This window comes from Sturnus vulgaris, chromosome 3, assembly GCF_052056855.1.
Source record: "Sturnus vulgaris isolate bStuVul1 chromosome 3, bStuVul1.hap1, whole genome shotgun sequence".
Taxonomy (NCBI): Eukaryota; Metazoa; Chordata; class Aves; order Passeriformes; family Sturnidae; genus Sturnus; species Sturnus vulgaris.
In genome coordinates this window covers 83,479,009-83,502,725 of record NC_142245.1, presented here as the reverse complement: position 1 = coordinate 83,502,725, position 23,717 = coordinate 83,479,009, and the positions used below count along the sequence as shown (strand labels likewise).

At 38.8% G+C, this 23,717-nt stretch overlaps 1 long non-coding RNA gene across 5 annotated transcripts in view; it reads left to right on the top strand.

Moving 5' to 3' along the window:
- The window catches only part of LOC148224457 (uncharacterized), a 55,473-nt gene extending 32,113 nt beyond the window's left edge, over nucleotides 1-23,360 (top strand). For 2 of the 5 annotated variants that reach the window (XR_015802656.1, XR_015802653.1), the window contains exons 3-4: nucleotides 14,038-14,410; nucleotides 16,285-23,360. This is a non-coding gene — a long non-coding RNA (uncharacterized LOC148224457). The remainder of the gene's footprint in view (nucleotides 1-14,037; nucleotides 14,411-16,284) is intronic. The other 3 variants (XR_015802657.1, XR_015802655.1, XR_015802654.1) reach the window with 3 other exon arrangements.
- Nucleotides 23,361-23,717: the final 357 nt, after the last annotated feature.

Genomic DNA, 23,717 nt, shown 5'->3' with positions numbered 1-23,717 from the left:
TTTTTTCTAGTACCATGACTGTACCTTTAGCAGCACCAGCTCTTTTGTGAGAGCACCTGTCTTGTTGAAGTCAGGGCGATGCTGAGTGCAGGATTCACTCTCTATGTGTGTGTGTGTGTGTGTGTGTGTGTGTAAGAGAGAGAGAAGAGAAGCGAGGAAACAGCAGCGAGTGCAGCTGCAGTGCAGTGCCATAGTGGGGACATTCCCATGGCTGCAGCTCCCTGGACCCTTTGTGGTTTTAGCCAATGGCTCCTGAATAGTGATTGTCTAGAAGCCTTAGTTTAAATGTTATGAAGGATACAGGCACTGCTTACTCTTGTTTGTGCATGTTCAGCATCTTAAGGGCACATTTTGGTTGTGCCTTTGGGTCAGTTCTTGTCATAGAGAAGGCAGAGAAGGTAAAATAACTTCACACATGCTAAAGTGGCCCATGTTTGTGCCAAGGCACAGTTTACATCAATTTTCCTTCTCTGTCTGGTCTGTCCAACAGATGCTTTTTAAACTATCTGTTCCTCATGATTTGTTTATAAGCTGAAGGCAAAGGTTGTTTTCCTGCCCTACAGTACAGCATGTTCTGTATTTGTTCAAGGACAAAAAAAGAATAGTAAACTCAAAGTGTTTCCAACTTGCCACATGATGCCAGTATTCCATTGAATTTCTCTCAACTGGGGTTTCAGGTGGAGCAGATGATAAGTGGCTTTATATATTTATTTAAATGATCCTTCATTTTTCCTGTCACTGTCATGCCACTGCTTGTGTTGCCTTTCTGCAAACTATGTGCAGAAGGTTCTTCCAGCAGAACTTCTGCAAATGTGAAACTTCTCACTGCAGTCCTTGCGAGACATGCATTTTCAATTCAGTTTCTGTGAGCACTGGCACCTGCACATTAAGCACATCCTTCAACCTAGCCCTCGTCAACAAAACACTTAAGGATTTGACTGAGTGCTCTCCTCAACTGGGGCCCTCAGCTCCAATTCTGAGCTCACTGCAGTTGGTGTAAACTTTGACGAGAGCTGCAAACTGAGCAGCCTGAGTCTTCCAGGTTCAGTGGATATGAGAAGCGCCCTTTAAAGTTTTTATTCTGCTTTCTTAACCTTGATTGTTAATATCTCCTCCTACTGCAACTTTCCTTAAAATGCTGCACTTTTTCATGCCTTATTTGTTTTGTCTCTTGATGTATTAAGTGGAGGACTAATGTGGCGTTGTGGGAGAGCATTTTGGTTGCTTTCTGGGGACAATATTTGTTTGGTAGGTGATTCCCCTCCAGATGGAAGCAGAGACCCTGCAGGTGCCTCAGCAGAGCACTGCACAGCCCTGCAGTCCTCACACCCAGTATGTGCAGCAATATTTCTATCACACCTCAGATAAAAAGGAACCAGTCTCTTTCTCTCTTCTCCTCCAGTCTTACACCATTTTTGCCAATTACTGCAAACCCTAATTACACAAAATCTTCAGAGAAAAAAAGTTAAATGTTTGTACAGCTACAGACATTTATCTATTTTTAAAAAACATTAAATAGTTACTTCTAGAGTTCTTTTATTGTTGAAGATTGAGGGTGACTCATGAAAGGAAGTAAACACAGACCTGCCCTGGACCGAAACATTTAACCCTCATTGATTTAAATGAGAACTGAGCACACGCTCAAATGCCTTTATGAATAAAGGCTAAAATAATGCCCCAGCACTTGAGTTAAACTTTTCCTCCAGTCCTCCAAACACGGATTTTTGCAAAAATTAGGGAAGGAGGGTAGCATGGCCTCCAATATTAAGGATTACAGCACTTTCAACTTGCGTATTTCTAAAAGTGCATTTTCATTTAATTCTGGGAATGTTAGTTCTTTCAAAAATAAGACTTTGAAAAGCCACTACTCTTTGAATTAATTGTCTACTGTGTATTTTTAATATGTGAGTCAGATCAAGTGCAAATTGCCTTTTAGAAGTTGCCAGATCAAAAACTTGTTTTATCTAGGGCTGACTTTTCCCTTCAGGTTTAATATCTTTCTACTCATCAAAAGGTGTCAAAGTTCCCCTTTTCCAGTACAAGTATAGCAAGAAAAACTATCATTTTGTCTTTCTTGTGCTCATTGCCACTGAAATAGTATCTACACAGCAGTATTTTCACTGCTGAATATAATTAACAATGATTTACATAGCATTTAATAACATTTTAAGAAGATGAAATTTCATTACCATTATTGAATTATTCTCCCTTTTTCAAGTTCTGTATCACAACTGAAGTGATTTTTTTAGCATGCAAGTTGCATCCTCAGCAACATATTTCAGTCAATTTATATTGATATTCTGAGGGTACGCTCATTCTACATCTCTGCTTTTATTCCAATTTAGAAGCAGCAAGAGGTTAACCAGGATTTAAAGGAAATACAATAGACAATAATTCATTCCGTTGCATGCCTCAACCATTTGCAATTATGAATGGTATTGAATTTTTGTAAACCGAATTTCTAATTGAATTTCAGGAAACATTTGCCATCATTATATTTTATAAAGGATAAGAAGTGTTGCAGAAGGTTTGGGGGTTTTTTAATTAACTATTAAGCAAGGTAGATAGTGTTACCTTTCAATCATTAATAGAAGAGGCACCATGACAGAGAGATTAGCAAAGTTAATGCCAGCAATAAACTTTCTGTCTCAGAAGTAAATAAGATACTTAGATAAATAAGGTGCTCGTAGCTCTTCCAGACCTGATGAGCTTCATTCTTTGATAGAAAAAGCACTTGCTAAAAGGATGTGGGAGCCAGGAGCAGCCAGCTCTGGGGATTCACAGAGGGAATGGATGAAGCATCACAAATTGATCTCATCATTTTTGTTTTCCCCCCTTTCTTTAGGAGGAACAAGGGTGAAGAGAAGCAAGTGAGGTACATTGCACTCAGCATAACTTTAAGACCCAGAAAAACTCTGGAACAGATCATTCAGCAACACATTCATAAGTAACTGTAAAATTGTGAGAGGAGTTGCATCAACTCTCTTTTTGTCTGACTTGTAGCATGTAACTTGTTCTTCACAGATCCAAGCAACTCTTTTTACAGTGGAATAATGGCATTGGTGGGTAGAATGGGAGTGTGAATGTTTTTTACCTAGTTCTTAGTAAGGCTTTTCACAATGTTTAACATCATATTCACAAGTAAGCTGCAGGATCATAGTTTAGAGGAAAAAACCCTAACCTGCAAGCAAAACTGAGCTCAAAAAATACTTTTCAGCACTTTCTTGACAAAAGGGGAAGATATCTTTATGCAGCTCTGCAGGATTTTGCTTTCCAATTTGTTTTCACCGGTGGTCTTGGTGAAGGAACAGATAGGGTGCTTATACTAAAAAAACCCAAACAAACAGAATAACTATAGTTATGCTGCAAGGTAGAAAAAAGAAAACGGGGAAATAATCTGAAAAAAATTTGCACATTCAGTAGGAATAAATGGAACATGCTACACATAACCAGATACAGCCTAGTGAACTACTAGGGAATGGAGAGCACAGGACTCCAGTCTCTAATCTAGATAGATTGGAGCACCTATCGGGCAATCATTAATGGCATGATAATTAACAAGTCCAAATATTGGATTCTGCACCTGGGATGAAGTAACACTAGGCACAAGTACAAATAGGGAGGGAAATGGCTGGAGAGCAGCCCTGCAGGAAGGAATCTGGGGATGCTGGTTGGCAGCAGTCTGCACAAAACATCAGTGTGTCCTGGAAGCCCAGAGGGCAACCAACATCCAGGGGTGCATCAAGCACAGCATCACCAACTGGATTATTCTGTTCTTCAGAGCCATTCTTCAGGGAGTATCCTGGCAATATCATGTATTTTGAGCTGCATGTGGGTCTGAAAAAAAGGGAAATACCATTCTGGGATGTATAAACTACAAGTGCAACCATCACATAGAACTGTCTTTTAACTCTTGTTAGTAATGCCAAGACCCCTGTTGTAATCCCCAGTCAAGTTTTCAGCTGTATTTCCAGGAAAGAGAGGAAATGTTTCTGAACAGGCTGGAAAAGAGCAACTGTAAGGCATGCAGATGCACTTTGGAGAACCTATCCAGCAATACTTCTCCAGGCTTTTCTGGAGAACCACAAAACCAAAGCATAGGAGATCATACAATATATTCACAATTTTAGCTTTGTTTGCATTTGTTTTGTGTTGCTGTTGTAAAATTTAACTTGCCATTCAGTTTGACCCATCTCTTCATGAAGTTCAGATTTTAATGAAATACAGAGAAGAAAACACTTTTCTTTTCTTGTTTTTTTATTTTTGTGGATGAGGTTTTTCCAGATGGTGCTTGTGAACAACAAAATTAACCATATATGCATATTGGATACACTCGCTGTTATTTCTGCTTAGGTTTTGTTGTTGTTGTGGAAGTTTCTTCAACAAATGCAGGTTTATTCCTAATAACATACTGCCATCAATTTGAAGGGTCAAAACAGAAATTTCTGTATTCTAAAAAATTTGAGGATAATCCTCTTTCTCATAAGACTCTCTTTGGCTGTGAGACAGCAAATTACTGTTTTCTTCTGTTTACAAAGTTTTGCTGTGAAAATTTCTCTTGGATCTTTTCTACTAATCTACTTTCTTGGAAAGAAAACTCCTATTGCATACATTGGGTTCATCAAAAATATTTTGGTTTAACTGGAACCAATTTCTATTTCCAATTCCAATTAAATTGAATTCCAGACTAATTTTAGATCACTGGCAATGTTTGAAGGGACTATGCATTTTTTTTGTTCACACATAGAATTTGTGTATAATTTTTTCTCAGGTAAATGTCAATGGGCCCCATTTCTGCAGAATGTTCAGATTAGTATCTTTTAGCATGAAAAATATATGCTTCGTTTCTATCGAGTTTGAGATCATGCAGAAAATGCTATTCCTTAGGTGTCAAATTTTTTATGTCACTTAGTCACATATTTATGCCACTTTTCTCTTCTGAAATGAGACATGATATTTAGAATACTGCAGATGGAAGCAATCTCTAAATCAGTCATGCAAACCACTAGCTGTTTTATCATATAGGACATAGATGTGAGACCTTTTCAAATCCTCTTTTACATGTTAACAAAGAAATTGGCCTTTAAAAAAGTGATAAGGAAATGGAGTTCAAAAATATCTGTAAAATATCAACTGGATGGTGTCATTTTAGCAGGATTCCTGGATCCTTCTATGGTGTGGGATGCTTGAAATCCTAACATAGATTTTATTTATCCGAAGCCTTACTCACTCTTCCGTCAGCATCGACGCTGCTTCAGCAATCACCACCTGGCATTCTGCAATGAGGGAAGAGCTGGTTGCCCTCCCTGCTTTGCCAAGTCTCGTGCTAGGAATTAGGGCACAAGAGGGGTTGCAGCAAGTGTTTAGCACCATCTGAACCAGCTGAGCATTTGCTTGTGCCACTTTGGGAATACAGAAGAAAATGTGAAGCTGAAGTGGCTCTTAATAGGAAGAAAAGAGCTCTTTGAAAATGGGCTTGCATTCTGAAATTCTTTCCAGAAGAATTAAGTCTCCTACCCAAACCAGTCCCTCTCCAAGGCCTGTGTTACTGACATCAATTACTAGAAATATTCGTCATCGGAAGAGTAAGACCATGATTCAGATCTTTTACTCATTAGTTGAGGATCTTGTTGCCAACTATTGAGAAGCTTATCAGCTTTTTTTCTCACTCATGCAGCCCACTTGTGTCAAAATGAAGGTTTTATTAGGTGCTTTGCATTAAAATAGAGATAAAAGGAGTGTGTTTGCTTGGAGCAGAACAAGACAGAATAAGCCAGATCTTCAGCTGATATACATTTGTCAGAGCTCTATGAAGATAATGAAGCGATACTAATTTGCATTAGTTAAGCAGCTGAGTTTCTCTCTCTCATTGCAACTCCTCTGCAGATCTGCTAGTGATGGCAATGTATTGATTCTGGCTCAGATGGAGTTAATTTTCCCCATTGCAGCCCTCACAGTGCTGTGGGTTATATGGGTATCTGGAAAGGTGCTGATAACACACCGGGGGTTTGGCTACTGCTGCACCAAGGCTGTCTCCCCAATTTTCTCCCATCACCAGTAGGCTCAGGGAGGGAAAGAGATTGAAAGACGACCTGGCCAGAACAGCTGACCCAAACTAAACAAAGGGAGGCTCTGTACCGTATGAAATGCATTCAACGAGAGAAGCTAGGGGAAAGGGGGAGGAGGAGGGGGACATTTGTTATTTTGACATTTGTCTTCCAGAGCACTTGCTGAAAGCCTGCCTTCTGAGAAGTAGTTGGACATCACCTGCTGATGGGAAGTAGGAGAAAATATTTCCATTTTAATTTGCTTCTGTACATGGCTTTTGCTTTTCCTTTAATAAACTGCCTTTATCTTGACACATGAGGGTTTTTCGGTTTTTCCCTGTCTTATTTTCTCCCTGTCCTGTCCTGCTGAGAAGAGAAATAATAGAGCAGTTTGGTGGACACCTAGCATCCAGCCAAAGGCAACCCACCCCAGACAGGCAACCCTGACAGATTCTAGCCCATGCCTCAGATAGGTCAGAAATAGTCTGAGTCACGCAGCTGCTGAAGGTGGCTGAGAGGCAGGATTTAGTTGCAAGTAATGGTGGAATTCTTACTCTTTTTCCTGAACTCTCTTTTGGTATTATTAGGCAGAACTGTTCTGCTTTACCTTTGCCTTTAGGGCAAGGGATTTGCATTTTTTCATGACTGCATGGAATTCATCATGTGGAGTTAAGAATGATGTGTTTCTCCAAATATGGCTGGAAAAACACTCCAACCTCTCTGTTTTTCACCTCTTTTCTGCTTCGTCTTGCTTCTCAATTCTTAGGCAGTGGGGAGGTTTTTTCTTACCTTTTCTACCCCTTTTAACAATCTTTCCCTCTATCTCACTCAATTAACTCAAATTTTCTTGTGATGCCCCCTGCTCAGAAAGAGTCAAGTATCATTTACCTTATATACATGTATTTCTGGCTGATATTGCTCTGCCTTCTACAGTGACAAAAGAAAATAAATTGCAATAATTTAGATTTTGAGTAAGTAATAAAGTTTGAAGAAATTCCATTCTGTTGTATTATTCTGAAAACAAAGACTTTGTTTTGCTTTGGCTTTCATGAGCCCACGAGCTGACTCAGAAGTGTGCAAGCCCCACTTAAATACTGGCTGAAGCTCCCAAGTCCTTTTGCAGACATCACTGTTTAATTCATGCAAACTGGAAGAAAAAGTGATGATAAGCTAAGAGAAGTGTCCCTCCTGTTTCCCCTCACTGGAAAGTTAATACAGTTTTCATGTCTTGTGACATTATTTAGTGTTCCCACGGATGGCTGCATAATCACAGCCTGACAGCCGGGGGCACTGGGAACAGACACATTCCAAGTCCTGCAACAGAAAGGCTCTGGGACAAGTGATACAAAGCAGGTAATGAAAATTTTACCAGAAAAACAGCACTTTCATCCTGTTCAGAAAGTAAATTTTATCTCTCCCAAACACATTCTTTTAAGAAATTAAATTTTTTTACGTGCAATTTTTTGTGGATCAGTGTGAGTGTATCAGCTATATGAGCTGGTTTTCCACTCAGAATTCAGTGTGGAAAATTCCTGCAGGTAGTTTTATATCTTTGAGTCAGACTATCCACTGAGATATAATATTCATTTCATTAGACTCATCAGTGTTAATACTGTTCAGCTCCATCTAATGAAAACAGTAAATTAACATGTGCAGCAGTTCTTTTTCACTTACTAATTGATATATGATGAAAGTTCCCGTGCTACCAGCTAGTACATCCTCAAAGAGAGTAAGTAGAAACAGTGGCTTAAGGGATTTAGAAAATGTATGTTTTAATGACAGTGATAGCCAGTATATGCTATTTAAGAGAAAAATGCAAAAAAAAATGTTGTTGCCACTGGATAAAAAAATCTTATTCAAATAATTTTCTTCCCTGGGAATTTGAGCAGCTATTGTACTTATGCAGGAATGGTCTTTGAATACATATTTCAGCAGCATTATGCACTTCAGCATAAGGATTATCATTCTGAAATCTGTTCTCACAGGTTTTTTTGGTGGACTTTTAACTTTTGATCGTGAGCTTGCATCTAATTGAAGAAGTGCTTTTACGACTGACTGCTGATTGCTAGGCAGGATAGCCTTCAATCACTAGTTGTTTTCCAGGAAGTTAAAATGGAGGATGGCAGATTCTCATCTGATGTTAATCATCTGATCTGCTTAAAATTGGACTGTGTTGATTTGCATCAAAAGATGGGAAAGAAACCCCTCAAGGAAGCACCGAAGAGCACCTCTGTCAATGACAGTCACACAGTACCCCAGAGGCCCAGGAAACTTTATCAGGCCTCAGCCAAGCACCTGTTACCAAAGGAAACTTTGAATGACCAGTAAGGGAAATAAATGAAAAATCATAAACTTCATCACTACTGCCTGTGGGTGACTTCCTAAAACATCAACAACTGACTTCCCCTTCTGTAGTAACATATGCCTACAAACTTTCAGAGGGAAAAAACAGAGACAGGCGAGAATTAAAAATGCAAAAAGGAACTGAAAATAATCCATTCTGCTGTAGGAAGTATGGAGAAGACTGCAAATAAGAGTTTGCACATCTCCCAGGTCATCATGTTTTAAAAAGGGAATGGATCAATGTGAAGAGGAAGGAGCCTTAGTAACTTTGGAGCCAAATGGATCTGCTCAGGTTGCAAGAAATGTCTGACCAGATCTTGCAGCATTAAAGGTACCCAAACGCTATAAAGCACCAAGTTGTTTAAAAGTCGTGTTCCCCTTAGCTTGGTGGATCTGCAGTGATGAGGTGCTGCTCACCCACTAGTGACAAAAGCCAGGGCTCCTCACCATTGTGGTCTCTGATGGTTCTCAAAGATTGTTTTCTTGAGACAAACGTGCTGCTTGCTTCCTCCTGCTCCCATCAGCAGCTCCAGTGTGTACACTGCCAAACCACATGGCCCTGGCAATGAGGCTTTTCTTGGCAGGAAAACCCCCGTGTGCTCAGCGAGGTCACCCGAGGGCTGCTGTGCTCCCTGCTTTTGTTTTAATTGGGCTGAGCTGATGTAATGTTGCCAGAAATAGGTATTGCAGCACCTCCAGAGACAATGTGGTAGGCAGTTTTCATTTAACTAGAAGTGAACTTTGTAAATTCAAGGTATTTATTTTATTATCCCAAACTTGATTTCTCTCAATTATTTCTTTGCAAGTATCTCAGTATTGTTATACTCCATATGGACGAGCCAGAAATCCTGTCCCACAGACAGATGGAGCAAATGAAGGAAAAATTATTATAAATGCAAACAAAATTCTCTAACTGGAGACTTCATGGTTTTAGGTTCTTGATTGTGTGCTCAGTGAAGTGTCTTTCTCTTATATGTGATAACTCTTATAAGGCTGTGGTCTATAAAAGGAGTAATATATAATGGAACATATACTTGCATTTCTTACTTCTTTAAAATGTATTTTTTCTCTAAACTTTATATGTTTGTGTATTAAATGTGAGAGAATTGTGATAAAGACGAGATTAGTATTTTTGGACTTCTTGTATCTGTGGAAGTATTTCTGAATTTCTTGCATAAATCTTAAATCATGTCATGACAAGTATAATTTTCCTACTGAGGTGGAATGTGGGGTGGTACAGTCTCTACCCTCTGCTTCCTATATATAGTTATTTTTTCTCTTTATTTTGTTCATTACAGAATAATTTTCTATTGCTGAGGACCATATTGATTCCACTTGTAGAGTACTGCATTGTGTTCCTCTGTATCAGTTATATTTGTTGTGTGATAAATTTGGTATCAGAGTGATATTTCCCATTGCTGAAGTTGAAAAGGTCTGTTTCTGAAGGCTGATGAAAATGGCGAAGTACAGGACTGCTTCAGTTTGTATATTGGCTTTTCTTCACAAACTTCAAGTTGAGTTACCACTGAGCAAGAAGCTGCAGTGATGATATTGTAAAAGATTCATATTGTTCTGTATTTTTGGAAGAGATCAATGATATTGTGGTAGAGGAGATGAAGGAATCCACTTTGTTATCTATGTCCTCCTTTGAATGTGATGCCAGGTCATAAGTTTTGCTTTTATTTCTGTCAGCTGAACTCCACTGCTCAGGTAACTGTATTGTGTTTTTTCACTTGCAATTAAAACCTCTAAACAAGTTAGACTAGAGTGTTTAGCAGCACTCCAGTTTATTTAACTGACTATTTATGAATTGCTGGGTCAATTGCCAACTGCCAGGCCAAAATGAAATATAGGCTTGCCTTTATTTTCCTAGGCATTGTATTTAAAGTTATCAAAGGCTTAACAAATTCCCCAAGGCTTTCTTGGCTGAGATGGAAATCCTGGATCTAGGCTTTCCCTGGAATGATTTTGAGTGTTTCATCCCTACCCTGTGCAGACACCTGGCCCCATCCTGCATCATTCATCTCCTGGTTCCCAACAAAATGGATCAATATTTTCCTGTTGTCCTGGGCCCAGTGTGGAACTGATGCTGCAGCTCACTAATGGAGTTGTAGAAAACACAACCTTTCCTTTTACTATTTTTCTTCTTAGCCCACAAGTAACATAAAACAGCATTCCCAATTGATATTGAACTACAACAAGGTCTGCTAGGAAAAAAAAAAAAAGCCAAACTGGTAGTTCCAGGTGCCTTCCTCTTTCCTTGTCCTTCAGAGACTCATTCCTGGGTAATGCAACATATCTTGTGTACTCTTATGTTTCACAGTATAAGGTAATTTAACATCTGAATAAAACAATTGATAATTGTTTAATGAAAGAGAAAACAAGCTCTTAACACTTTTCTTCTTTTCTTGTTGCTCATTTTTGCAAGAACACTGGGGAACTCATGTTCTAGCATTATGATAATGATGGGAATTCTGCTCTTAAGAAATTCCAGTTATCCTCTGGATTTATTGTGACCTTTACTGTTTGTTGACTCGGATTTTATTAGGGGGAGCACTGATTTGCATTTTACCCCTGCTTAACAGCCTATTTCTTATGCTTGTTTCAATCCATTTCTGCAATTTGGGGTATTTTGACTGTGGCCTCAGTGCACTTGCACTTTAGCAACATTGTACTTTGAGGTGATGTGCAGAACTGAATATTGTATCATTAGCCACTCATCTTGCTAAACTACATTGCAGTACCCTGATATGTGAAGATCTGGTATGTAAACAATTGCATTCCTGCTCGAATCTTATTTAGTTATTTCGAATGGTGTAAGTGTGAACTCTTAATTTTTATTATTATTATTTTTCGTTGTTTTTCACTATCTCCTGAAATCACAAAGCATTAGGCTGAGCATAAGAACCAGGCAACTTAGCAGAACTTGTCTGGGTTCCATGAGTCTCTTACTTGTTAGCCTGTTCTTTAGGTGCTGAAAAAGGAACCAAACATACCCTTTTCCACTTCTATTAGGCTGCATGAAGATGTCTTTTCACCCTTCGTGCCCCATCTACCTCTGCTCACTTAAAGAAGGGAGCCAGGGGGGTTGCCATTTAGTTCTTCCAAAAGATTTAAAGGAAGTGAGAACAGCTTTCTGTATAAAAATAACTCAAGTCGGGAAAAAACCCAATCTTTGTACCCACTGCCGGGCTGTGATTACAACTAGAAACTGCACATAACTTTTAACAGCTCAGCTGATTTAAAATTATCCAGTATATACTAGATCAGCCTGAAGGCTGAATTCTTTAGTGATACTTGGCAAATCTCAAAGAGAAGTTAGTTGTAGCCAAGGAGGGTGGCCATGGTCATCCATCTATCATTCTGACTTCCTCTGTCTGGGAGGGTGCACAGTGCCAGGTGAACAGTCAGGAGTGGTTTGGTTTGCTGGGCTGTGCAAGCTTTGACTGGGGTAGGGTTAATTTTCTTCACAGTGGCTGAATTTGTGCTGAACACAGGGCTGATGATACAGAGATATTTTTGTTATTGCTGAGCAGCACTTACTCAGAGCCAAGGCCTTTTCTGCTTTTTGTACTGCCCCACTGGGAAGGGGGCTGGGGGTGCTTGTGAGGTTGGGAGGGGACGCAGCAGGGACAGGTGATCCAAACTGACCAAAGGGACATTCCAGACCATGGACCATCAAGCTCTGCATATAAAGTGGGGAGGGAAAGGAGGAAGGAGGGGACATTTGGAGTGATGGATTTGTCTTCCCAAGTCACCATTACAGGTGATACAGCCCTGCTCTGCTGTTGATGGCTGAAAACCTGCCCGCCCATGGAAAGCACTTCATTAATTCCTTGCCTTGCTTTACTTGTCTGTGTGGCTAATGCTTTCCCTATTAAACTGTCCTTATCTCAACTCACAAGGTTTTCTTGCTTTTGCCCTTTTGATTTTCTTACCAGTCTTGTTGGAAGAGGAGTGAGTGAGTCAGTGCTTATGTGGAGCTTGGCTGTTGGCTGGGGTGAACCACAACAAGGGCATGAAAAAAGGCACATTCACTTTAGTTGCCATGCTTTAGGGAATGAGCAGCCCTTGAGGTGCAACTTCATCTCTCAACAATCACTACCCTCTGAAGAGGATTCCCAGAGCTCACTTCTCCTCCTTTATTGCTTGTGCATCCTGCCTTCTGTGAACTTTCAGGTGCCTTTCTGATAAACTCTTTTTTGTTTAATATTGAAACTTCTTTCAAACAACCTTTAATAATAAAGCAATGAAGTAGAACTCTCTTACTTTTTTCCCTATCTTTTTACTGTCATGTTTATGTATGAAGAAATTATAATATCCAATAACTTTGCAGTCCTGTGAGTTTTTATAAATATTTAAAATGGTTGCACTCTGTTAAAAATTCCCCATGCATTAGAAATGCAAGAGACTGCAAATTAAATTTATATTGCATATTTGAATATTGGATGTCAGTATACGCTAAAGTTATTTGGACTAAAGCAAGTGAAAAACCTACTACAAATGCAGTGATTTGTCTTGACACAGTGTCTTGATTCATTGGCTGTTCTTGCAGGCACAGAAAAAAAATTACACACATTGCAAATTGTTCAGCAAAGTTAACAATCAGATCAAAATTGTAATTTGCAAAGCTAAATAGACTGATGTAATCATGGAACAATATCAGATTTTGAGGTTTTTTAATTTCTTTCCTTCCTTTGGCTTCTGTTGCTTATTTTCTTGCGTTATGGATCTTCTTTCTCTGTATCTTATTACCTAGTCACATAGGTACTGGGAATACAAGATATGTTTATTTCCATCCATACTCTGATATAAGCCATATTTAGTTTGCTTCAATTTTCTGTCCTTGGAAGCAAAAATGAAAAGTTCCTCTGAACGGTCTTCAAGAAGTGTCCTAGCTACTGCTGTCTCACATTAATATTGTAGTCAATACAAATAATGGAAAAGGGAAACAAAGCAAAAGCAGAATTTGTAGTGCTTAAACTCTGTCCTTCATTTCCCTTCTATTTCTTACTGATTTTAATGCTGTCTTCAAAATCATACTGATAAGTATTTCCAAATACAGCAAGGGAAAAGCATTTTTCAGCCCTTCCAGTTATGAAGGTTCTTCAGTTTCCTCTTGCCAGGTTCTCACAGTCGGCAGTCATGTAAGAAATTGGAAATTTTGTTTCTTGTCTGCTGTCCCTATTGTGCCTACCTGTTTCTTTTAACCAAAACAATTTTTTTTGGCCAAGAGATGTGCAGGTTGGAGGGCTCATAATAATCAGAAATTTGAAAAAGGCTACAAGTGTAGAAAAAAACATAAGTTCAAGATTTTAAAGAAAGAAGCAACTGTTAGTCTGGTTTAGCTTCCTCGCTGCAGAAGTCAGAGCAATCCATGCATTTTGCTTCATGCTGATCCACACAGTTTTAGCCCCATTTAAAACAGTCTTTCAGGAGGCATCCCATCCTGATGTGGAGGCACCTAGAGATGGAGAAACCACTTACTCTGTGAGCTACCTTTTCTGTTTGAGAATGTACAGAGAAATTCAGTTGAAATTTATCTAGTTTTGGTACTATTTTGTATGCTTTCCTCCTAAGAGATTAAAATCTTTAGTATAATATTACTTTATATCAGTAATGGTGATCTCATCCTTCTCTGCTACAGAGTGCACAGGCTGAAGCACAGCCAAAGGGGTGAAATGCAGAGCATGAAGCTGGCACAGAGGTATTCTGCACCAAGACATCAAGTGGGCACAGAGTGACAGTGGTGCTTTGGTGCCATGCAGGGCGAGGAGGGAAGAGGTCACACAACCCTGACTGGTCAATCACGGGCTTTGGATAACAGGAAATCAACTGAGTATTATCCCTAGGAGACACATGTGCAGTGCTTGGTTCGCAGCTCTTTCACTGCAGAAGAGACAAGAAGTGTGCCTTGGAGGTGATGTCCAGAGCTACAGATTAATTAACCTTGGATGGCAGCACTTATGGCAGCACTTATGGCAGTCTCCAGCTACCTCAGGTCATCATTTGCTGTATTGGTAAGTAATGGGAAAATAGAATAGACAAAATGGAAGTAATTAAGATAAAGTGCTGGCGAATTGAATAGAAAAATAGTGTGTATTTTCAGAAGCACAATTGCTGCTACCTAACAGGCACTAAGAATTCTATGCTTGTGAGAGACCAGAAATGATCCTTAATCACCTGTCCTGTAAGAACACTGATGGCCATTGAAAAAAGTGACCCCAGTTGCAAAGGGAAATGCCACATCTAAAAATCAGTACAGTCAAAAGGAGAGTTTAAATTTATTCAGCTATCAGTAGTAAGACTGGTAAAAGGTTGTTAAGTATGAGTTATGGCTCCATTCCACATACTACAGCCTGTAGCAATGGATATTTTAATAAACTTCACTTGGAAGAAAATAAAATTATTTCTGTGAAAATACCTGAGGTGTTTTGAAGATATCAGAATCCAAAGAAATATATTTCATGGCAAGCATCCCTATAATGCATAGAAGTAGGGGAAACATAAGCACGTAATGAATATAGAACAGGCTTGAGGAAGTAAGTGCTGGTGAATTTAAGCAAACTGTATGCCTTGAAATGTAAAACAACCAAAGAATATTTCTTCAGTACAACAGTGACTAGTAGGATACATTTATTAACTGCAGAGCAGCTGAACTCTCTATCATGCTAAGTGCAAACCCCCTGAAGGAACCAAATGTTTTGATTGAAAAGGAATGGGGCCTTCACACTAAGCCCATTAACAACAAGTTTGCCCATAAATTGCCTGGAGCATGCTGTGTACCAGCCCAGCTCCCCCAGCAGGCAGTGGCCACTCAGGTGGGGCAAGCAGGTGGATGGAGTCTTGACTGGAGGGAAGGGGCCCCGGGGTGGCAGGGAAAAGGCTAAAAGGTAGAGGTTTCACCTCATGTTTCAAAGCCACTGATGGCATCACTGCTTGTTGTTGCCATGACAGGCACACCAGCAGCAGCAGCAGGGAGGAGAAACAATTTTCAAGCACAGCAGCCTTGTGATTGTGGTAGGTCCAAGGCTGCCTGTCAAAAAAAATCATCTTTCTTTTATTGTTACTGCACTAGATACCTCCCTGCTTGGCTTAAGTCTCAATCCAGCACCAAATTAAAGACTATTTCTACTTGCTGATATAAAGTTTTGGACACACTTCATAGACAAATAGCACAAGAAAATCCTTTCTGATGAATCAGCTTGAATTCTATAATGATATCTGTCAAATAAATGCTCTAAACAGACGGAGAAAAAACCCAAAACTAAGTTAATTAGTGTAAGAAATGCTGTTAAGTGTGAAGTGAGAGCAAGGCAAAATGTGACAAGGCTGCAGGCAGTTCTTCAGCTCGTGTGTAGTGCAGGGGTGGTCCAGGGTCCTTAAGTCCTGCAGGTGATAGAGAAGGGCACTTTTCATCAGCTGTTCTCCCAGCCATAACATTATCTACACTATGCATAGCTGGACACTGATTATGCACCTTTTCCTCCTAGGAGAGCACAGCATTTTAAAAGCTGTGTATTGCTCTTGGGGAAATAATTCCTCAGGTAACCACTTGATATCTTTACCCATCTTTTTCCCCCTGTAAACTTGAGCATTTTCAGTGACAGTTCATTGCTGCTATTTCCATGATGGAGCTCCACCTTACTGCTCTGGGGACCTGGAGGATCACTTTGTCTGTGCTGTAGAAAGTAATGCTGCTACACTGTTGCTACAAGCTCCATAAGAATGCTTATGGGAGGAAAACATAATTTTATTTTAAAAGAAATCTTAAATCATGCACGTTTTCCTGCACCAGGAGAGGTGCCTCTATGTGGACACCAAGTCTGAGACTTTGTCATGCTGCCTAGGTTGGGGAGAGTGACTGAACTTTGACTTTCTTTGTCCCCTTTAGGAGCTGATGATGGATTTTGCCTCTCCATCCTATCCCATCCCGCCTTTGTGAGTCCACAGCTTATCCTCACCATCCTTTATCCCTTTCTTTGGGCAGCCTAGGACTCTAGTCTGTTCTTTATCTTCCCACTTTGATGGGAGCCATTACTGTTTGTGTATTTTAGTTTGGTTGTAGGCTGTTCCTGGCTTTCTAGTTGTCCTGAGAAATTGCCAGTAGCTGTGCTGCACTGGGATGTCTGAGACCTGTCCATCTGAGTGCCAGCAGATGCAGCAGTGCTCTGGCCCTTCTGTTCCTTTGGGTGCTCCTGCAGCCAGACCTACCCACGCAGTCTCTGCTCGTGCCAATCTTCAGACTTCTGCTACAGCTCTATAAAATACTCAGCGAAGCTCTTCAGTGACCCTTGTCCTCACTGCTACTATGAAGTGAATTTTTATGAAGTGAAATGAAGGTGCAGATCTAGTCTTACCTGTCCTGGCAATTCCTAATAATTCAGAGGATATCAGTCAGTATCTGCCTTTGCAAAACAATTCAAGTTGTTAACAATTTGAAATTACGAATACCTCAGAAAAAACATTAAACTTCAATGACTATATTAGTAGTGACAGGAAGAGGAAAATATCTGGGTTCAATTAACTAGCTCATTCACATCTTCCTTCTGTTACATCTTACAGTGATTCTGCAAAACAGCTTTGGCTTGATATTTTTCATTATTATTTTGGCCCCAAGTAGATGAATATGAGCTTTAGAGCTGTTTCCTTGTGCCATTGTTAATTTTGAAACAGAGAATAATGTAGTTTTCACTAGGTTTTTTTGTCTTCAGCCAGAAAATTTGCACTGCAGTGCATAACTGCATGTTTAGCTATCCAAACAGAACTCAAAGACCAGAAGCTGCAGCATGGCTCATTAGGGTTTTTTTGTAAATATAATGTTAATATGAAAAGGAAAATCAGACCAAACTTTCAAGGGTCCGTAACTTAAACAAATCAAGTAGACTCAGTAGCTTAGCAATAGTAAAAACTTGTTAGTAATAAAAATACTCAGATGGAGTGTTTTAGTTTTAACTGGTGCCATTCCCACACACATTTACATAGTTATTGCTACTCTGATAGTATTTCTTCCTGCCATGTTCCTGTGCTATAACAGAAAATGGCTTCTGAAATGTAATACCGTACAGTCTGGGACACCATACAGAACTGAATATCCTCTTGATAGCACCCCAGGATGTTTGACATTAATTTAGAATGCAGTGTCATTTCCCAGGAGTGATGGGTTAATTCTGAAAAAATTAAATGACCTTCAGATACATGTTGCATAAATGGTTCTCACTCATCCATATTCAAAGCAAGACTTTTAAAAGAGGCTCCATGTAGCTCATATCTGCAAGTATGATCTCAAGGAAAAATAATTGCATTCAAAATTGCAGTTACTTGACTAGAGGCAAAAAAAATTTAAAATGTCTACCTCTTTAAACAAATCATCTTGTATTTGAAATTTATTTTCAGCTTTCCAGGTGGTTATCCTTGTCAGAGTTTCAGGAAGAAAAATAATATATATGAACCATAGGTAGTGGATAATTGAGGCCTCCTATAAAGACAAACTATTGTGTATGTAAACATCTCAGCAGTGCTAATATGAATGAAAGTGTAGTGAAAAACCTTTTTATTTCACACCAGTCAGTCTCAGATAATTATTTTCTATGAACTAGTAAGGAACAATGGTATTCCATTTCATGCAATTAAAAGATCCACTTTATTTTTTTGTTAAAAATAATCTTTACAATGCTTTAATGCACTTACAGGTACTTACTTATTTGAAGAGAAAACTGCCTTCAAATTCCTTAAAATATCTAGACCACCTCAAAAAACTGCTTGAATTTAAAATATATTCTTATTTTATAATGAGAGTAAATAAATATTTTCCTTCTAAACAAGTAGAAATTAGCAAATGCCTATTTTCTAGATGAAATTAAATGCATAGTAGTACCTGCATAGATCCCTCAGCTGTTTAATTTGAAAACACTTGTTTGGATGAATTCCTCCACTGCCTCCTTTTTTTCAGGAGGCAGAGCCATTGTTAAGTCCTGTGTGAGAATTTATCACACTTTTTTAGATTTTAGCCCATTTATGCTCCCCAACAACTCTGTCTGACAGCCTATGAGTCTCACAATGCTGAAGAGAAGGTTGAGCCTTGTGACATAATAGGTTTTGGGGGGTATCTTGTTCCCATTCTGTAATTTTGCCAATATTTAAATCATTTTCAAATGTATCCTGAATTTAGCAAACGCTTTAAGCTGAAATCACAGATAAAAATTGTTTGAGACTTCTGATTTTTTAAAAGCTTTTCCCATCATGAAAAGTCAAAGTATCCTCACTTATGAAAAACATCAAGGACATGGAGGTCCAGATTATCCTAGCCTGTAAATATCAATCTCCTCACCCAAACCAGGGTCTCAAAAGCCATTAACCACTCCTTTCCTTTATGTGATGCTTTCCAGATCCTCTTCATGCTTGGAAATGCATGTAGCTTGGTACAGAGAGAGCAGTGCTACCTGCAGAGTGTTAAGGACTGGGAGGAGGTGTCAACATCTGTAATTTTACCAAATGAAACTGTGACTGAATGGAAAAAAAAAAAAAAAACAAAAAGAAAATTTAAAGAGAGAGAGAGAGAGACAGATTCCACATCCTTGAAGACAGAGCTGAGAACTGCCCACAGGTTTCAGTGCAATCTGAATCAGCAGAGGTGCAGTCTCTGCCTTCTGAATGGGGTTTGTATCTTAGCCCTTGAACCATGCCTGTGTGTTGGGGAAGAAAAGGGTGCTACAGACAGTTTTCTGTGTCACCATTTGCTTGCTGTTTATTGCAAATGCACCCAAAATGAAAGAAAAGGGTTCAGATCAAAATCCACCTCCTCTCTTTCGTTTTGTCCCTTTTGTCATTTTTGTGGTTTATCTGCCATTTACACTCCCTTACAAAAACAACAACAAACAAATCAACAAAACCAAGCTCTAGTTATCTGCATCTACTTGTACGTACTTTTCTGGTTTTGCTGCAAATGTGTAAAACTATCTTGTCCTGGATGGTGGTTGTAGAGACAGAGATACAGATGTTCTGATAGACCTAAATGGATCTGAATCCATCCCTTGTGTTTCCCTAAGTAATTTCTCATTCAGGCCCCAGTTCCCTTTCTTTAGGGAATGTTTTATCTCAATTAAAGCTGTGTTGAGGACAAACAGTAAGCCCTTCACTCTGGCTTTCCTTAGTATGGGCACATGTCACAAGCTTAAGGAAAAATCTATTTTTAAAAAATTAAAACAATTTATTCTATAAGTCCTATTCACAGGAATTAGGAGACAGTCTGAGGCTGGGACATGTGGGTTGCCTGTACCTGTGTTTATAAAGAGAGGGAATTAAATGTGTAGAAGCGGAGGGCTTGAGGTGCATATACCCAGAAATGCTGGGAAGTGCAGGTGGCAAGGAGAATCTGGTGTATATTGACATGGTTTCTAAAAACCTCTGCTTTCCTGAGCAATATGACCCTTCTATCCTATGCTGGTACTTGTTTCAGGAAGAAATCAGAAGTTTTTTCCACAAAGTTGTAAAAAACGAAAAGTAGAAAAAAAAGGGGGGAAAAAATTCCCCACCAGAATTAAGTCTGAGACTTCACATTTTCAAAGAATTAGAAAAATCCCATTGTTATGACTCTGAAGAGGAATTCTGACAGATTAAAATGATCAGAAATAGTATTATAATGTTGTTACTTCTCTGTATCTGTGGATAACAAAGACATATCTTTCAAATGTAAGTTTTATTTTATAATCTTGTGATATTATTCTTTTCCATTAATTCACTTTGCATAGATATTTTTGCATCCTATATTTATACCTGCCATTTATAAAATTTACTTAATTTGAGTGTTTATTTTATGAATCATATTCCATATTTTCAAAAACAAATTGAATGGCTGAAACAATGCACAGTGAATTTTTTCATTCTTCTGAATATAGGTTTAATAACCACATTGTTAGCTGTGTTGTTCAAACACTGCACAATCTGCTTAAATATTAAAGGGGTTTTTTTCTGCTGACACTATTTTTCTATGGAAAATGTCTTGTTAGCCTTTATTTGAGACACATTGCTAGGCACTGTAATTGCTGATTTGTTCATTGATTTTCAAGCTATGGGTTAGTTTATTTTGACAATATTTTCAATTCAGAATAGCAAGTTAGAGACAAAATAACGTACACAGGCTATCTCTAGATATATCTGGATTTTCTGTTGACTCTACCTCTCTGTGTAAGTTTTACCAGGAGACCTATCACCTGCCTTGCAAATTCCTAAGAACCAAAATAGCAACAGCTGTACTTTGTCATTGCAGTACGAGCTATCCTGAGAGAAACAATGCACAAGGGGAGAAATAAGACAAGGACTATTGACTTCCATCTGACAAGAGTCAAGCAAAGAATATTTCCATGAAGTGTTGTAACTATATTTTTGATCACCTCCCAGTGGCTTGAGTATAATGGTCCTTGGAAACCCTAGGCTATGCTAGATTTAGGATCCTAGCTCTGCACAGTCGACAGAGAATATATAACATTATACTCGCTAGTGGCTCAAAGTCTGCATTTTAGGTTCCATTTTTCAGTCCCTGATGGGATTGTACCTTGTACTTTCAGGAGGTATCAATTTTGCAAAGGCTTTACCCTTTCTTCATCATAAATACTCTTGCTTGGATAGAAAATTTAGAGTGCTGAAGCATCAGTTTTTAGGTCCTATGAAGAAATTGTGTGTACAGCCCTAGACCCTGCTCACTGCAGTATTTACTTGATTTATGTGACAATGAGGTTTGCAAAACCTCCATTGTTTTCTAGTCCATGGATTGGGAGAACTGTCTTTCAGAATTAGATCAAACATTGCTAATGCTGTCTATAAACAACCTAAAACAACACTCTGGGGAGTGTAAATAAACCTGGAGCTCATTAATCCTATCAACTGCTGCACTATTGTCATTGAAAGACTGCTCTATTTAGCAATCCAGGTGAAGTCATCTCAGTACTCCAGGAATTTTGCCTGAGCACAGCTACAAATATTCTGCACAAGATTTACTACACGATTATACAGCACAAGGCTTTAAGAGAAAAAGTACCTCTGGATACAATAGGATCATTTAGGATAGTGGATGGAGCAGAAATTTTGGAAGAGATGGCACAAAATTCTTGTTATCTCCAAGACAGTACTGGCTTAAGTTTCCTTGTGTATCAATGAAATAAATGTTTGGACAGAAAAAATAGGCTACAATGTTTGGATTAGTTCATAGGCAGAAAACACAGGTAATATCAAAACTTTCTGCACCTGCAGTTTAGAGGTTTCTGTACCAGTGCCTGTAGGACACTAAGGGTTTTCCAGGTTCCTAAGGACTGAACACCAGTTTTTCCATACTTATAGGGAAATTATTTGTTTTTAAAAAAATCTCTCACTGAGATTAAAGAATGCCTAAATGCTCAGTGAGACTGGAAGTCTGAAATTCAGAAGGGCTTTATGCATTCTGAAGCTTTTCACTGCCAATGCTTGTGACTTGTGCTAAGGAATTCCCAGCTTCAGAAATGTGACTGCTATTTCCTTGTTTGAAGATTAAGGGCTTTTTCTTTATGTTTTCTCTCTTATTGCTTTAGGCATGACAGAAGCTGACACAAAGTGTGATCACAATTTGTATACTTCTAACAGGTGAAGACTGTCAGGACAAAGATCCACCCCATTCACTAGTCTGCCTTCTGTAATTTGCCTGGGGAACAAATGTAAGCACCACAGGTTGTCTCAGTCCTCCTTGTAGTAAGCTGTGATTAGTGACTTCATCCTTGCATGCAAGAGCATGCAAAGGCCACAGACAATGCAGGTGGAGAGCAAAACACTTGCAAAAAGACTCTGCATTCGATTTCTTTGCATGATTTGTAATAAATCTCCTCTTTACCTGACATTTTGATTAGAATCATCAGTTTACATCTACTCTTCAGTGGTGACAAATATTCAGGTTGAAATTTTCTCTTCTGGGCTCCTGCATAGCACAGGAGGAAGGAAGACTTGTGACCTGCTGGGGACACTCTTTCTAATGCAAGACAGACTCTTCTGAATGAAGATAGTGATTGGATATACCTTTCCTTTAGCCTCCTCTTCTCCAGACTAATCAAATGCAGTTACCCCAGCCTCTCTTAACATTTCATGCTCCCCAACCCCTGATAATATAGTAGCCTTTCACTGGCCTCTCCCTGTTTGCCAGTCTCCCTCTTGCACTGGGTGGCCAAGCCACATTGTAATACCCCAGGTGTGTCTTCACAAAGGCTGAAAAGAGGGAAGTAACATTTTCCCATGGTATCATAGCTAAAGGAGTTTTTTTCCCCAGAATATTTACTGTCTGTTCCTGTAAACCCAGTTCTCAAGAGTACCACGAGTAAATAACATAACCCTTTTAACAATTTTATGGTCTTAAGTCATTGCTGTCTCATTTGCAGAAGTTTTGGTAACTCCTTGGAACAGCTGAAATCACGTGACTTACTTTGAACAAAGGAAATTTTATTTATTGAGGTTTCCAAAAAAAAAATATTTTAAAGTGAGCCCAGCTAATTGCAATAATACCCACAGCTAGTAGATATATTGTTGTTTTTAAAATTATTTGTGCCTTGTTTCTGGTCTTTCTGCTAGGTTGTGCTCATGCCAGAGATTGCTAAGAAGCCTGATTACAGTTTGTGAAACTCTCAGACACTGAAACAAGCACCATAAAATACATAGTATAAAGACACTGCAAAATATGGAAATTCTGTATATGAAGCAAAAATAAATAATGTCTTGTGCTGAGGTGGGAAGGGGTCACCTGTAAAGAAAATGTAACCTTGAATTTGTTGTCTATATCAGAATATATAACTATCTTGATATTTTCTATCCATTGAGCACTTCTGAGCCTTTATAACATTCTTTTAAGAGTGTTTTTTCTTATAATTTAATAATAAAATAAGCTTGTTGAGCTAAAGAATTAGGTTGTACCTAAAGATCAACTAATATACACTAATAAAACTGCAGAATATTAAATATTCCTTTTTATGTATCATTGGTTATTTATGGTATTTCTCATAACCAGCACTGAATTAGTGATATTGAAATATCCTTGCAGGATATCTACTCAAAGGAGAATAAAATGTATCATGGTACAACTGAAGTTGGAAAAAGTCAACCAAAGGCTAGAGGAGCCAAAGTATTTATTAAAATATAATTCTAAGTGTAAAATCTGACTTGTCAGTACTGCTACCAAGCTGTTCTTTTGGGCTCTGAATGTGCCTGAAAGGTGAGAACATCATTGCCCCACGTCTGTCTCAACACACTCCCAAGTGTCAGCTGGTGTTGACTGTGGCTTGACACAGCTTATGCACACCCTTAAAGGGCTGTGGA